Source organism: Mobula hypostoma, chromosome 5 (assembly GCF_963921235.1).
Source record: "Mobula hypostoma chromosome 5, sMobHyp1.1, whole genome shotgun sequence".
Taxonomy (NCBI): Eukaryota; Metazoa; Chordata; class Chondrichthyes; order Myliobatiformes; family Myliobatidae; genus Mobula; species Mobula hypostoma.
In genome coordinates this window covers 162988359-163006323 of record NC_086101.1, presented here as the reverse complement: position 1 = coordinate 163006323, position 17965 = coordinate 162988359, and the positions used below count along the sequence as shown (strand labels likewise).

Here is a 17965-nt window from a genome sequence, read left to right as displayed (position 1 = left end):
TGATTCTACTCACTTGAGTCCAAGTCCCATGCCAATCTAGTTTAAACCTCCCCTGCTGGCAAAAGCAAATTTCCCTGCAAGGATATTGGTTCCCTTTCAGTTCAAGAGCAACCTGTCCCTCATATTCAGGTGGCCCAACCCCAGATGAAATCTCAGTGATACAGGAATCTGAATCCCTGAATCAGCTCTTCAGTGACACATTCATCTAGTCTGTCTCTATATTCTTGAACCCACTAGCAAGGGGATTAGGGAGTAATCTGGAAATCTCTACCCTTGAGATCCAGCAATTTAACTTCTTACCTTACTCATTCTGCAGAACCTCATCCCTTTTATTGCCTTTGTCATTTGTACTAATGTATACAATGATCTCTGGGGGTCTGCCCTCCACCTCGAGAATATTCTGCAGCTGCTTGGAGGGGACGGGAGAGGACACATGCCATCTTGGCATCCTTTCTGCGGCCACAGAATCTGCTCTCAGTCCCCTTTACTTTTGAGCCTCCGAGGGCTATCACACTGTCTGACTGCATCCTTTCTCTCTGAGCCTCAGTGCCAGAGACCTGACTACTGCTGCTAATAGGAAAACATCCTTTCAGCATCCACTCTATCAATCCCCTCTAAACATCATGTGTTTCAATGTTTCCCTTATTCTCCCACTCACCAATGACTATTGACATAAATTCCTTCATACATCAACCCACATCATCCCAGGAAACAAAATTTGCTAAATTCCAGGAGGTTACTAGGAGACTAGAAAACAGCAAATATGACTCACTTGTTCAAAAAGGGAAGAAAACAGAAGGCCACTAAATATGGGCCGCAAACAAAAGAAAATCTGCAGATGTTGGAAATTCAAGCAACACAGACAAAGTGCTGAGGGAACTCAGCAGGTCTGGCAGCAGCTACGGAAAAGATTAGACACTCCATGCTTCGGGCCGAGTTAGATTAACGTCTATTGTTGGTAAGATATGAGAGATGTTTAAGATGGTGCAGGTGAAGCACAATAGCAAACACAACTATTAACTACTTTATTACTCACACTGCAATCAATAGCCTGTAAATTCCCTTTCAGAGTTGAGCTTTTGAACCACCTGTATGACTTTGCATTTTTGCGGTGTGTACTGAAGTCTTGAAGGTGCAGGATAGTTGAGGCCTGGTAGGTACGGGCCAAATCGAGACAGCAGGGCCTGGGCCTGAGAGTGGGAAACAAATCAATGTTCAGCTGCTGGAACAGACTTGGAGGCGATTTGAAGCAGCAGAACTGAGGTGAGGCAGGGCCTGGACCCATGGCTACGGAACAAGCTGATGTTTAACCGATTTAAGCACTGGGCCAAATTGGAAAAGTGGGCCAAATCGAGGTGGCAGGGCCCGGGCCTGATAGCATATTGAAGTGGCACTGACAGCGAGGAATAACATGCTGTTTGGCCGATGTAAGGGCCGGGCCAGACTGAAAAGATCAGGATGGACGGCCCAGTGTTTTCAGCTCGCTGTTCTGTGCGGTTCACTCGTCTCTGCGCTGAACTGAGACTGTGACGTGCATCTAATGAATAAGCTGTGACTGGTTTTATGGCTGTGGACTCACTTTCAGAATCAGAATCAGGTTTATTATCACCAGCATGTGTCATGAAATTTGTTAACTTAGCAGTACCAGTATAATGTAATACATAATATAGAAAGAAAAAAAGTAAATCAATTAAAGTATATATATGTATATTAAATAGATCAAAAATAATGCAAGACAGAAGTAATATATATTTTAAAAAAGTGAGGTAGTGTTCATGGGGTCAATGTCTGTTTTAAGAATTGGATGGCAGAGGGGAAGAAGCAGTTCCTGAATCATTGAGTGTGTTCCGTGCCTCCTGCCTGACGGTAACAATGAGAAGAGGCTGCTGGGGGTCCTTAATAACGGACACTGCCTTTCTGAGGCACCGCTCCTTGAAGGTGTCCTGGATACTATGGAGTCTAGTACCCAAGAGGGAGCTGACTAATTTTATAACTTTCTGTAGTTTCTTTTGGTCCTGTACAGTAGCCCCTCCCCCACCCTATACCAGACATTGGTGCAGCCTGTCAGAATGCTCTCCACGGTACATCTATAAAAGTTTTCAAGTGTTTTTGTTGACACACCAAATCTCTTCAAACTCCTAATGAAATGTAGCCACTGTCTTGCCTTCTTTATAGCTGCATCAATATGTTGGGACCAGGTTAGGTCCCCAGAGATCTTGACACCCAGGAACTTGAAACTACTCACTCTCTCCACTTCTGATCCCTCTATGAGGATTGGTATGTGTTCCTTCGTCTTACCTTTCCTGAAGTCCACAATCAGCTGTTTTGTCTTACTGACGTTGAGTGCCAGGTTGTTGCTGCGACACCACTCCACTAGTTGGCATATCTCACTCCTCTACGCCCCCTCATCTCCATCTGCGATTCTACCAACAATGGTTGTATCATCAGAAAATTTATAGGTGGTATTTGAGCAATACCTAGCCATACAGTCATGGGTATATGAGTAGAGCAGTGGGCTAAGCACACACCTCTGAGGTGCACCAGTGTTGATCGTCAGTGACGAGGAGATATTATCACCAATTCGCACAGATTGTGGTCAGCTTTATGTCTTTCTTCTGTTCCAAAAACAATACATCCCCCAAATAGAGAGTCTCCAAATTCAGAGGTATCTGAGTCTTAAATACCTGAACTAATGTTCTGTGAATACCTTTCCAATATAAACTTAATTTAGTGCAATCCCAAAAAATATGGAAATGATTTGCCTCCTTGGAGCCACACCTTCTCCAACACACCACGTTTGTGTCTTTATATTATTCCTGGTATGGGGTCTTGAAGTACCTTATAATATTTTTCCAACAATGCTCTCTCCAAACCAAAGAGTTAGTTGAAGACCACAGAAAGGGGCATATTTTCCCCCAAGCCTCCTCTGAAAGTACCAACCCCGCTTCTTTTTCCCACTTCTCTTTAATATACAAATTGTTTTCATTTTTGGCATGAGAGAGGGCATTATATAATCGAGAAATTGATTTACGTAGTATTGAGCTGTAAGCCAATTTCAGAATCTTGAAAAATTCTGATTCTGTTGTTGATAAGTCTGTATATCTACAACTTTGGTTAAAGTAGTGTTGTACTTGAAGGTACCTGAAAAAATCATTGTGTTCTAGGCTGTATTCATCCTGTAGGGATTGAAAACTTTGTAAAGCACTCTTATTTGTGAAAGAGAGGTAGGTTGTAAGACGTTTCTTTATCCATAGATCAAATCTTTTATCTCCTCTGCTGGGAAGGAATTTGGTGTCGTAGGCACACCATCTGAAAAGTTTGAACATGTTGTAGATTCCACATGACTTTGTCACTATCTGCCTTACTTTCAGTGTGAGATTTAGGAGACATGCCAAGTCTCATTAAACTCCTCATGAAATATAGCCACTGTCATGCCTTCTTTGTAATTGCATCAATATGTTGGACCCAGGATAGATCTTCAGAGATGTTGACACCCAGGAATGGAAACTGCTCACCTTATTCACTGCTGATCCATTGATGAGGAGTGGGTGTGTGTTCCCTTAACTTCCCCTTACTGAAATTCACAATCAATTGCTTGGTCTTACTGACATTGAGTGCAAGATTGTTGTCACAACACCAATCAACCAGCTGATCCATCTCACTCCTGTACGCCTCCTCGTCACCATCTGAAATTCTGCCCGCAATGGTTGTGTCATCAGCAAATTTATATATGGCATTTGAGTCTGTCTAGCCACAAAGTCTTTGGTGAAGAGAGAGTAGAGCAGTGGGCTAAGCACACATACTTGAGGTATGCCAAGTTTGATTGTTGGCAAGGAGGAGATGTAGTTTCCAATCCACACAGACTGTGATCTCCCGGTGAGAAAGTCAATGATCCAGTTGCAGAGAGAGGTACAGGGGCCCAGGTTTTCAAGGTCAAATTCAAGTTCAAGCTTATGCCAAATGAAACAACATTCCCCTGGACCAAGGTGCACAACACAGTATATAACTCACCCACACAACACAAAGTAATATTACCACTAGTGAATAAACAAATAATAAGTTTCATTTACGGCACAAGTTAAAAAGTAAACAGTATGTCACTAAAGTTGATTCATGTGTGATGAGACCTGGGTGGCTCCAAGGAGTTCAATGGCAGCCTGCGGGAAGAAGCTGTTTCCCATCCTAACAGCTCTTGTCCTAATACTGTGCTAATTCTGTCTAATGGTTAGTTATCAAAGAGATTGTTGGAATGATGGGAGGGATCATTGATAATGCTAAGGCCCTACATACACTGATAAATATCCCTGATGGGCGGAAGCATTCTTTCACCACCCTTGATCATACCTTCTTGGTGCTCATCACTGGTGCTGTGAGTCTTTAGTCCCCGCCAACACGCTGGGAGCAGAAGCACACCCATGTGGTTGTGAGATGTCACAGTAAGCATTCTTGATGGTGATGCTACAGTGGTCAATTGTGTTGGCTCCTCTGGCTCCACAGATGATACAGTATGTTGGTGGCAGCTGTTCAGAGATTTCTTTATGCTGGCCTGGTTGAAGTCCCTGCAATAACCAGGAAGGCATTTGGGTGTGCTGTTTTGTGATTGCTGATCATGGTGATCAGCTCTTCTAGTGCCTGCCTGATGTTGGCTACCTGGATGATGCCATAAAATTCCCTTGGTAGATAAAATGGATGATATTTGACTGCTAGATGTTCCGAGTTGGGTGAGCAGGACTCAATCAGAACTGCCACGTCTATTCACTATCGTGAGTTAATCAGTAAAAAAATTCCACCTCCCCTACCTTTAAAAGACTCAGCTATCCTGTCTTTTTGGTGAATGGTGAAGCCATTAGGCTGGAGCGCTGCATCCAACATGACAGAGGTGAGCCATGTTTCTGTGAATCAAAGCACACAGCAGTCCCTGATGTTCATCTGGTACTGCAATCTTGCTTTGAGGTCTAACTTTTATCTTCCGTAGACTGTACATTCGCTAGCAGGGTAGTCATAGAAGGGGTCTAAAGCCTTTGCATTTCAATTGTACCTGTAGTCTGGCTTGCCTTCCATGCTTCCATTTTCTTAAAGGAGAACTGCACTTGGAACCCTAGTCTGCAGTCTGGGATTTGCTGATATCGCTAGATTTAAGTATTGATAGATTGTTTTTTAAACATCTTAAAACAACATTGCTTACCGAAATACCCATGAGTGTGATTGTGGATTTCAGCTATAGTAGTCCTCGATAAGGATATTTGTCAATTCCTGTCAAAGAGTTGCCACTGGTCAGCACCATCTGTCCACCACTCTCATCCAACCCCCTGTCTGAGTGCAACAACTCCACACCAGCACACTAGTCAACCTCCTGCCTCCGAGCCCAGGATTCTTGACCTGGAACACTTCCATGAATCTCTTACCCGATGCTGCAATTTCCTGTCCCGCTCAATGTTCCCTGTAAGGTGTGCACGTGCACACATCTTTTGCCACTAGTGCACAAAGAAATTTAAACTGCACATGGAGGGTTGGTGCCCTCCAGCTCGTTGACATGTTGTATATTTCACAATCGTACACAGTCACATTTCCTTTTCCAGTTCCTGGTGCGGATGGTGTTGACAACGTGGAGTTTGCGATGATTTGTCTGCAGGTTTTGGAACTGGCTTATTGAAATGCCTTTATTGAAGAAGTTATTCGATTCACATACGTTGTTGTCACTAAGCAAAAAATTGAAGAGTACAAGATTTTTGCGCACATCAAAAATTATAAATCACAGTCATTACAAATTAGAGGGGACATTGGTCCCAGTGCGTCTTATAGCTTTCTCTGTATGCCACGGACCGGGCAAAGATCACCTTCCTCATCGCTGTCTTGAGTGGGCAAGCTCTGACTTGGGCCATGTCTTACTGGGACAATAAGGCCAACACTTGAAACAAACATGAGGATTTCACCGCTAAGGTGTGCCAGGTTTTTGACCATCCGGGAAATGAAATGAAAGCAGTGGATCTGATACCTTGCCTGCATTAAGGCTCATGTTCTGTGCTGGATTACACCGTGGAATTGCAGCTGGAATGCGGAAGCACTGCCGGCCCATTACCATCACTGCCTCTCGGAGTGCTTGAAAGACAAATTGCGTACCTGCGAGCTGCCCACTGACTTTGTGAGCCTCATTTATCTGGCTCTCCGAATTGACTAGCTTATTATGGAATGACCCTCCAGATCACCAGCCAGACCCCTCAGTTTCATTCCCAGGACCCTCATCACCAATCCTTCAGAACCCATGCAGTAATGCAGCGTTCCCTTAACAACTCTCGCACCTATTGCGGAGCAGCTGACCACCAACGCATCAAATGCCTGTTGTGATCGTGTGGATAGTCAGAGGCTTTTTCTCAGGGCTGAAATGGTTGCTACAAGGGGACACAGGTTTAAGGTGCTAGGGAGTAGGAATAGAGGAGATGTCAGGGGTAAGTTTTTTACGCAGAGAGTGGTGAGTGCGTGGAATGGGCTGCCGGCAACGGTGGTGGAGGTGGATACGATAGGGTCTTTTAAGAGACTTTTGGATAGGTACATGGAGCTTAGAAAAATAGAGGGCTATGGGTAAGCCTAGTATTTTCTTTTTTTTTAATACTTTATTTTCAAAATTTTCAAAAAAAACTCAAAATCAACAAGAACATACCAGCTCAGACATGTGTAAACATGAAAAAAGCAAAAAAAAAAGGGACATAACATTAGAGGGATGCCTATCGTACAAAGTGCTCAAAAATACTAAACATTAAATCTCAAATGAGGGCCGTGAGAAATCAGCTGGGGGGAAATTGCTCATCTGCCCCCAGCCCCATCCAGGTAGGCAAGAAATGGATCCCAGATAGCCAAAAATTTTTTAATTGAATTGGTTCTCAAGAACCTAAGTTTCTCCACCTGTATGACTGAGATCATATCAGCCATCCATCTCCAAAAGAAAGGAGGAGAGGGTGATTTCCATTCCCGCAAAATAAGTCTTTTGGCAACAATCATCCCCAGCATCAGAGACTGTTGTATGGCTGCAGGGAAACGAATAGTAGATTGCGAGCAGCCAAATATAGCGAGACCAGCTTCCAAGTGTGGAATCTGACACCTCGCCATTATCATTAATTTCTATAAAATCTTTTAATCTGGTGGTGATACTTTCTATAAATTTCTTATGAGTGAATAGGGAGGGGTTAAAATGCCAGGAATAGATTCGCTTGGAAAGGGAGAGATTTAGGGATATTGTCAAGGGTCTATGGTCAGAAATTAATCTATTATGATATTTTGTATTGGTAACACGAGATATTAAATGAGAGCCAACCAAAAAAATAGTCTATTCTACTATAAGATTTGTGAACATGAGAATAATAAGAATAGTCCTTTGTTGGTGGGATGTTGAACTCGCCAACTATCTACTAAATTCCTAGATTTAATCAGATTATTTAGGACCTGCACTGACATGATATTTGAGGGTGGGCGGGAGGACAATCTATCTAAGTGTGGATCTAGGTAGCAATTCATGTCACTGCCGATTATTATATTTGAATTACTGGCATCTGGAAGTAAATCAAAAACTTTCCTAAAAAAATTTGGCTCGGCTGTGTTTGAACCATAAATATTAAGGAAGGTTAGCGGAAATGAATTAATGGTGCCAGAAATCATAATAAACCTGCCGAGAGGATCTGTGGTCATGGAAGTGAGTTGAAATGGAATATTTTTCCTAAAGAGGATAGCCACACCACGGCCATGAGAAGTAAATGGTGAGTGATAAACCTGCAATATCCAGCTAGATCTCAATCTGCATTGCTTAGTTCCTTTGATATGGGTTTCCTGTAGAAAAATCACATCTGCAGATAGAAATTTGAGATGTCTAAAAACTTTATCCCTCTTAACAACATGACCAAGGCTATTCATGAGACTATTGTAATATCTTTACCCCCACAGCTGCGTTCTACCGCAAGGCCTCTGCATATGAGATTAAAAAAGAGATTATTAGAGTTCAGCACAAACATGGTAAACAATGCAAAATAACTGGCAGCCTCATAAGAACACAACATACACAAAAAAAAACATGTCTGAGTCATAAACAAGAACAACACACACCCTAACCCACCCCCTTCGTGTCTCCCTAAGCCAGACACATAGTTCCCCATTTCCATCCCAAAAGGAGATGCTGAGCAGGTAACTAACATTACACAATTATCACAAACCCCGTCTCCGAGAAAATTTATAACACAAACTATATAATACCATTAAACAAATGCAATTAGGGCTGGGGAGAGTTATCCAATGTCCGCACTTGAAGCTGAACATTCGTGACACCAACTCAAATTTAACCCTTATACTAACAGAAATATTTAGAACATTCTCTGCAATGAAATCCCAGTGCAGCATACAGCATTGTAAAACTACATATAACAAGCAGGTCCCTCCCCTTATCCCAACATGGAAACTGGCACAAATATAAACTGAGTAAGCTATGTCAATATATCTACTCCCTTTTGCGTGTGTTATTCCTTTCCAAGAATTGTGCTGCTTCTATTGGGTCATTGTATACTTTAGGTGCTCTCCTATCTTGATGGCAAATATAGAGCCTAGCCGGATACCGCAGGGTGTGCTTGATTCTTCCATCATGCAGAGTTTGTAGTACATCACGAAAGGCACGACGTTGAGTCATCACCTCATTAATATAGTCCAGGAAGATCAAGACCTTGTATCCCTTGTACTCCATGGGTTGTAGTCTGCTGCAGTGCAGGATCAGGTCTTTCACTTGAAAGTGGTGGATACGTGCTAAGATGGTGTGCGGCTTAGTGCCGGCAGCCGGCTTTGGTTGGAGAGAGCAATGTGCACGATGGACTTTAACCGGGTACGGGAAATGCTCTTCCCCGAGCAGCTTGGGAATCAGTCTGGAAACAAATTCAGTAGGTTTACCATCCTCCTCGCCCTCTTGTATCCATACAAACCATAGAAACTACAGCACAGAAACAGGCCTTCTTGGCCGTGCCGAACCGTTTTCTGCCTAGTCCCACTGACCTGCACACGGACCATATCCCTCCATACACCTCCCATACATGTATCTGTCCAATTTATTTTTAAATGTTAAAAAAGAACCCACATTTACCACCTCGTCTGGCAGCTCATTCCATATTCCCACCACTCTCTGTGTGAAGAAGCCCCCCCTAATGTTCCCTTTAAACTTTTCCCCCCTCACCCTTAACCCATGTCCTCTGGTTTTTTTCTCCCCTTGCCTCGGTGGAAAAAGCCTGCTTGCATTCACTCTATCTATACCCATCATAATTTTATACACCTCTATCAAATCTCCCCTCATTCTTCTACGCTCCAGGGAATAGTCCTAACCTATTCAACCTTTCTCTGTAACTGAGTTTCTCAAGTCCCGGCAACCTCCTTGTAAACCTTCTCTGCATTCTTTCAACCTTATTTATATCCTTCTTGTAATTTGGTGACTAAAACTGAACACAATACTCCAGATTCGGCCTCACCAATGCCTTAAACAACCTCATCATAACTTTCCAGCTCTTATACTCAATACTTTGATTAATAAAGGCCAACGTACCAAAAGCTCTCTTTACGACCCTATCTACCTGTGACGCCACTTTTAGGGAATTTTGTATCTGTATTCCCAGATCCCTCTGTTTCACTGCACTCCTCAGTGCCTTACCATTAACTCTGTATGTTCTACCTTGGTTTGTCCTTCCAACGTGCAATACCTCACACTTGTCTGTATTAAACTCCATCTGCCATTTTTCAGCCCATTTTTCCAGCTGGTCCAAATCCCTCTGCAGGCTCTGAAAACCTTCCTCACTGTCTACTACACCTCCAATCTTTGTATCATCAGCAAATTTGCTGATCCAATTTACCACATTATCATCCAGATCATTGATATAGATGACAAATAACAATGAACCCAGCACTGATCTCTGTGGCACACCACTAGTCACAGGCCTCCACTCGGAGAAGCAATTCTCTACTACCACTCTTTGGTTTCTTCCATTGAGCCAATGTCTAATCCAATTTACCACCTCTCCATGTATACCTAGCGACTGAATTTTCCTAACTAACCTCCCATGCGGGACCTTGTCAAAGGCCTTACTGAAGTCCATGTAGACAATATCCACTGCCTTCCCTTCATCCACTTTCCTGGTAACCTCCTCGAAAAACTCCAATAGATTGGTCAAACATGACCTACCACGCACAAAGCCATGTTGACTCTCCCTAATAGGTCCCTGACTATCCAAACGCTTGTAGATTCTGTCTCTTAGTACTCCCTCCAATAATTTACCCACTACCGATGTTAAACTTACTGGCCTATAATTTCCCGGATTACTTTTTGATCCTTTTTTAAACAACGGGACAACATGAGCCACTCTCCAATCCCCTGGCACCTCACCTGTAGACAGCGACATTTTAAATACTTCTGCCAGGGCCCCTGCAATTTCAACACTAGTCTCCCTCAAGGTCCGAGGGAATACCCTGTCAGGTTCCGGGGATTTATCCACTTTAATTTTCCTCAAGACAGCAAGGACCTTCTCCTTTTCGATCTGTACAGTTTCCATGATCTCACTACTTGTTTCCCTTAATTCCATAGACTTCACGCCAGTTTCCTTAGTAAATACAGACGCAAAAAACCTATTTAAAATCTCCCCCGTTTTCTTTGGTTCCGCACATAGACGACCACTCTGATCTTCAATCCCTACAATCTTAATCTTATGTCTCCGGGAACAAGCCTCTAAGTCATGCACTTCAGCTTCAAGCTGGCTATTTTGTCTCATTAGCTCTGAATACTTAGCTTCAAGCTCTTGCATGTGTGCTTCAAAGTCACTAGCAGTTAGTTCTTGACTAGCCACATGGGCTTGTAAGTCAGCCTGTGAGGCCACAAGCACCTCAAACTTGGTCTCAAAAACACCAAAGCGTCGTCAATGCTGCGCAGAACTGACTCAGAAATCTCCTGACCTAATTCCTTGCACATGGCGTAAGTTTTATCCGGCGGTATCTCAGACACGGAGAAGTTCTTTGCAGACCCGTTGTTAACACTGACTTCGGTAGTTTGGCAGTCGGCGGTCTTGGCTTTATTTGCCTTCAGCATTGTCAAACTTTTCCAGACACTTAGTTTAAACATATACTGTTGGCCTATGAATGAATAAATCATGGTATAATAGTAATTTTATTGAGGCCTCGAGGAGGAGCACTGACCAAACACGTCTAATCCATACGCATGCGCGCTGGCGCCCCCCAAGCCTAGTAATTTCTAAGGTAGGGACATGTTCGGCACAATTTTGTAGGCTGTAGGGCCTGTATTGTGCTATGGGCTGTCTATGTTTCCGTGTGTCCGAGAAACAGTGCCTCCAGTTAGAGGGAAAGGGCATCCGAACTGGCAAGCTGTCCCGGGGTACTTGTTCCAACACCATAGCCTGTCACATTCTCTCTTTCTTCCTCCACACTCTGTCGCATTCCAGTAGGCCCACTCCTCATCCTCTCCGGCCATCCAGGCCCATGACCGACTCTGGATTTTCTGCGACTCCGGTTCTGGTGGCGCTCCATGATGACAGACGTAAGTCACTTTATTGCTGCCTGGCCTCAGTGTGCCCAGTCCAATTCCTCCAATCGGTGGCTCTCGGCTCCTGTGGCCCGTAATGGTCCCTCACTGCCCGTGGCCCCACAGTCATGGATTTCATCACAAGTTTGCCAGCTTTCAATGTGATCATGACAGTAGTGGACAGTGGACTGGTTCTCCAAGGAGGCACGCTTCATTGTCATTCCCAAGCTTCTATCCGCCACTGATAGAGCGTACCTGGTTCTCCAACGTGTAGTTCGCTTCCCTCAGGATATTGTGTCAGACCGGCGCTCACAATTCATCTTCTGCTCCCTCCTCCATGTCGCAGTGAGTGCGTCCTCTGTCCAATGATCAGTCGGAAAGAGCCAATCAGCAAGTGGATAATTTTCTGTGAAGCTTCGATGGCACTAACCCTTCCACATGAAAGAAGTATCTGCTCCTGGTCGAGCTGTCCCACGATCTACATACAGGTTTCCCCCGCCATCCGAAGGTAGAGCGTTCCTATGAAACGGTTCATATGCCGTATGTCATAAAGCGAAGATGCAATTACCATTAATTTATATGGGAAAAATTTGTGAGCGTTCGCAGACCCAAAAATAACCTACCAAGTCATGCCAAATAACACATAAAACCTAAAATAACAGTAACATATAGTAAAAGCAGGAATGATATGATGAATACACAGCCTATATAAAGTAGAAATACTTTTCCACAGTTATTGCTGCACTGTTTTCCGTAGCGGAAATCTCACGCAAGCGCTCTCGGCAGAAACACGGTACAAGCGCTCTGCGCTAACCTTTAAGCTATGAAGCTGCCAAATGGTACCAAATAACGCATAAAAATGCACAGCTGATATAAAGTAGAAATAATGTATGTACAGTGTAGTATCACTTACTGGAATCGGGAAGACAGCGCCGAGCACACTGATGATGGTGTGTTAGGCTGAGTCGTCGGAGGTTGGGGTGGTGTAGTGGTCCCCAACCCCCAGCCGCCGACTGATACCGATGCGCGAAGAATGCAGCGGTAGCCGGGACGCACCCAGCACATCTCTAAGAAAAAAGCCGAAACAAACAAGCTAATTAATTAGGTGCCGATTGCGTCGCCTCTGATCTGGGCCGACATTTACGTGCCGGGTGGGACCTAATTAATTAGCTTGTTTGTTTTGGATTTTTTCTTAAAATGTGCTGGGTGCGTCCCGGCTACCACTGCATTCTTCGCGGATTGGTATCTGTCCACGGCCCGGGGATTGGGGTGGTGGGACACTGGGTGTCATCTCGTCGTCTGATTCCATCAGGCAGGCAGGTCATCTTCTTCTATATCTGCCTGCCTCGATGTCGAAGGTCAAGGATTGTCATCTGCTGTGGCTGATGTGGAAGGCTTGCTTGACGGCTTAGCCTCGCGCATTTTTAGATCATACAGTTCTTTGTAACGTCATGAACCCCGTGACGGGAACAAAGAACCAGCAGAGATGGAAAACACTTTGGAGTCTAGTATTGCTATAAACTAATAATATTTATTAATAACTACGCAATTCAGTAACCTAAGTGAAGAACAGGTTAGCAATGATCGTATAAAAGTAAGTATATCAGTCAGTGTGGAAATATATGTACGAAAAACCAAGCTTCTTTAAGTCTAGGGGTAAAAAGATACAGTCTTACGATGTTGAGTAAAGTTCAGTTCAGTTCAGTTCGTGGTATTTAGTTGAGTAGCGATGGAGAGAGAGAGAGTGAGTTGAGTCTTCAGGTGAGCTGATGCTGTCGATCTTCTCGTCGTCCACCGAAATCCTTCACAAGTCACCGACTGTAACTTTAATAAGGGGGACCGGTTTTCCTGTGGTGGAGCTATCACCCCGGCAAGGGTGGACACAGAGACAACTCCCCACCAGGCAACCCCTTCTCCTTCACTGGAAGAGCAATTGGATCGATCCGCCTGATCTATCCTCCAAAACCCACTTTCTCTGCGGGCACAACAATGCTCATTCAGTGTCCAGATCATGTGTCTGAGGTCTGTATCATCTGACCTCCTATTTATCTCACCGTGCTGAGCATCACCTGTCATTCAAAGAGTCCCTCCTTCCTTTGTCTGTAAAGAAATGCAAGCAAGCAGATCTGTCCTTGAAAGTAACATCAGTAATGCACTGTCGGTCACCATAGCAACCTTCGAGCTGCTCGGTGTTATCTCCAAAGTAGAAATTCAAAGTTACCTCCCGTGCCCTAATGGGACAGTCCAACCGTTAATCTTCGTCTCTCTCTCTCTCTTTTCAAAACAAACCATCAGTGATAAATAACTCCTTCTCTCTCTCTTCAAACAGTTAATAGGGGCACTCCAGGATCCACTCACACTCCCTTTCCTCAGGAAAAAAAAATTGTCAAAGACGATTTTTTTTGGTCTAAATGTACATCACAGTTTGAAACAATACAGGTAAAAAAAACATCAGATGACAGAGCAAAAATGTTTACAGTTTCCAACTTAATATTGGGATAAGCAATCAGCTATAATATTGTCAGTACCTTTCACATGTTTGATTGTCAAATCAAATTCCTGCAATATTAGACTCCAATTTAACAACCTCCTATTTTTATCCTTCATTTTATTTAAAAACACCAATGGATTATGATCTGTGTCAATCACAAGAGGTCTTTCAACAAGACAAGTATAAACTTCAAGATGTTGTAAGGCCAATAAGTGCCAATAACTCCTTTTCAACAGTTGAATAATTCTTCTGGTTCACGTTAAATTTCTTTGAGAAATAAACAACTGGGTGTTCAATATCATCCGCACCCTTCTGTAACAGTACTGCCCCAGCAGCTTCGTCACTAGCGTCTGTTGCTATCGAGAAAGGTTTTGAAAAATCTGGTGCTTTGAGCACCGGATGATAACACAGGATGGTTTTCAAATGTTCAAATGCCTCCTGGCAAACGTCATTCCATGCAAATCTTTCACTCTTCCCTAAGAGTTTTGTTAGGGGGAGAGCAATGTCAGCAAAGTTCTTACAAAATTTTCTATAATACCCAACCGTTCCTAAAAAACTTCTTAAAGCTTTCTTACCAGTTGGAACAGGAACTTCAGCAGTAGCTTGAACCTTGGCCTGTACAGAAACCAGTTGGCCTTGGCCTACCACGTAACCCAGATATGTAACTGTGGCACGGCCAAATTCACTTTTAGCAAGGTTCACCATAAGATTGGCCTTAGAAAGTCTGTCAAACAGTTTTTCTACCGCTGCAATATGTTCTTCCACGTGTCACTCCAGACCACTAAGTCATCAATATAAGCCCCTGTGTTTCTTAAACCTCTAATCACCGAATTGATCATTCTTTGAAATGTCCCTGGAGCATTTTTCATCCCGAAGGGCAAAATATTGTATTCATACAGTCTAGACGGTGTCAGAAATACTGATATCTCTTTAGCCCTCTCTGTTAAAGGAACACCCCAGTATCCTTTTAACACGTCAATCTTCATAAGTTATTTAGCCTTCCCCACTCTATCAATACAGTCATCCATTCTCTTTCTTTGTTCTTTCTTGTTTCTAATTTCTTCTTCAACCATTTTACTTTTCTCAAAGTTCACTCTGTGAAGATGCAGTTTCATAGGCTGAGCTGAATTCATAATGACGTGATGCACTGCACCTGCTCACCATTTCAAAAGGCCAATTAGTCCTTTCACTTGTTTTTGCAGTCTAAGGTCCAACTGATGGACCTTATCAGTAATATTTTCCAAAACAGTGGAATTCTGACATCTCGGTGAGTCTAGATTCAATGAGTAAACATGTCTTTCCATTCCATTATCAGATTTCATGACTCCGTTTTGTTCCATAACAATTCTCCCATTGCAATTCTAGCAAACAAGTGTCTTATTTTGACTCGACCATTTTGTAAACTTTCCTTAGCAAAGTCACAAAGCTTACTAAATCCCTTCCAGAGTTCTCTGAGTAGGATCAAAGGTCCTTTTGGCCTGTAACTGAACACAGGTTCCACCAAGTTACCCTTCACTGCCTTCTGAATCAAATCTCCACCAATAAATAAGAGGAGGGGAACCCCCTCATCCCAATTTTTCCCATTTCTCACACAATGTGCTTTAATCATGGTCTTAAGAGTTGAGTTGAACCATTCCAAGCCTCTCTTGGACTCTGTGTGATATGTAGATGACACCATGTGCTTAGCTTCCAATTCTCTAACTATCCCCTGGAATGTTCTCAAAGTAAAGTTTCTGCCCTGGTCAAATTGAATTTCGCTGGGCAGACTTACCAGTGTGATAAACTTACTGAATGCTGTTACCACAGTCTTGGCCTCGGTCTTTTCAAAAGCCACTGCTTCAGGGCACCTAGACACAGCACACACAATTGTTAAGACATACTGATAACCACCTGCAGTCTTTTGCAACGGGCCCACACAATTCACTACATCCTTCCTTAAAGTAGGCCAGTAAAATTCCTTCACAATCCAGTTCACTGTCTTTCTCACTCCATGATGTCTACCTAAAGGCATACTGTAAGCCATATTTAAAATTTTAGCCCTGTAACCTTTCAAAACCACCACATGACTTGCAGGCACAGTGGCTGGTCTCCACTTCCTCATCAACACCCTATCTTTAAGGTAATATCCTACTGACTCTCTCTGAACCTCCTCTCCCGTTAGAGCTATCTCCTTTAAAGCCACCATTTCAGAATCTCACTTCTGTTCCTCTGTAAATTCCTTCCTCCATAAAGACAAACCTTCCTTATACTCTTATCAGCTGTACTACCATCTAAGTCCTGCTGAAATCTGGAAGGTAGAAAAGTCTGTGACACATCATAGATTAGACCTTTGGTTCTGCCATAGGCCTCAACAGGCTGCTTACTCATCAGCTGAAGAGCCTTATCCATCAGCTGAATTGCTGAAACACTCTTGGAGAGCTGACAACATGCCTCCATTGTTTATTCAATTCAGCGCCATCATAAGGCTGATCAGAATCACGTATACATTATGAAAGAGACCAAACAACCTACCCATCTGATTACGATCTATACTTTGACTTGCTTCCATAGCAACTTCCACTCCAAAACCATAACAATTTTCTTCCTGCTCCATAACATTACACTGCCTAACATTATGACCAGGCAGGTGCTCAAATGTCCAAACAAAATTCAACAAACTAGAACATCTTTTCTCAGCAGGACTTTGTCCTGCAAGCAGGGTCAAAGGTCGTGCAACCAATTCAACCTTTCCCAGCACTTTATCCAAAAGTCCAGGAACAGCACTTTTCCCATTATTTCCAGCAACACTGACCTCACCAATGTCCACCTCTTCGTCAACTTTTAAAACATGGTCTAATACAAATGACTGAGGATCCTCACATTCCACTGGTACCAAATTTAACCCCTTATTCACTGAACCAAGATCATCTGACACACAAAAACTCCCTTCCTTCTCAACCAAGTCAGACACTTCAGACCTCAACTGAGCCTCAACATAAGGTTCAGAATCCTGTGGACTCACAGGTACTTCAACAACCTGAACACATTCAATCAGAACAGCTGCCTCTTCTGGGCTGTCATCACTTGTCCCAGTTTCAAATTCAAGGTCACCCCGAACCTCATAGCTATTCTCTGGCAAACTCTCATCTGGAGTAAACTCAACCTCGTGGGTTAAAATTTCTTTGTCTGCTTTCTTATCAGACCCCTGCAAGGTAGCGGCATCCTCTGCAACTGGGTATGCCCTTACCTCAACAGGAATACAACTTTGAAATTCATCACACAAAGCAAGCCCTTCCAAGCTGTAAAAATCATCAGGGTCCAACATTAAACCTCTTTGCTGCAACCTCTCCCTTTCAAACTGTCTCTGCCTTTCTGCCACGTGATCTTCACATTGCCATTTCTCCCTTTCAAACTGTCTCTGTCTTTCTGCCTCTTCTCTCTGTCTTGCTGCCTCTGCCCTCTGTTTTGCTCCCTCTCTAGCCTCTCTCTTGAACTGTTTTAATTTCAATTCATGTTCCCTCTTTAATTTTTCCAACAGAAGCTGAAGCTCATCCTCAGTAGGTTCATCTTCCACAAACAACTCTAATGCCTCCTCATCAAACGTTCCCTTATCTATATAATATTCAATGATTTTTCTTTGAATTTCTACCTTAGTCACTCCCTTCCTTACCTCAATTCTCAATTCTTTAGCAATGTCCCGCACATCATCTTTTTTAGTTAACTTCAAAGTCACCAGGTCTGGTAATTTCAGAAATCCGGCAACCTCCATTTCTGCTGTTTTTCCACATAACCAAATCAAAAGTCCAAATCAAAAGGGATTTCCCCCAATCAATTCAAACCAGCCTCCCGACCAATTTGTTCATATCCCGGACGAGCCCCCAATTTTGTCACAAACCCCGTGACGGGAATAAAGAACCAGCAGAGATGGAAAACACTTCGGAGTCTGGTATTGC

At 43.3% G+C, this 17965-nt stretch overlaps 1 pseudogene; it reads right to left on the bottom strand.

Annotated features, from left to right (window-relative positions):
- Positions 1-17965, bottom strand: part of LOC134347353 (proteinase-activated receptor 1-like) — a 73155-nt pseudogene that overhangs the window by 34312 nt on the left and 20878 nt on the right.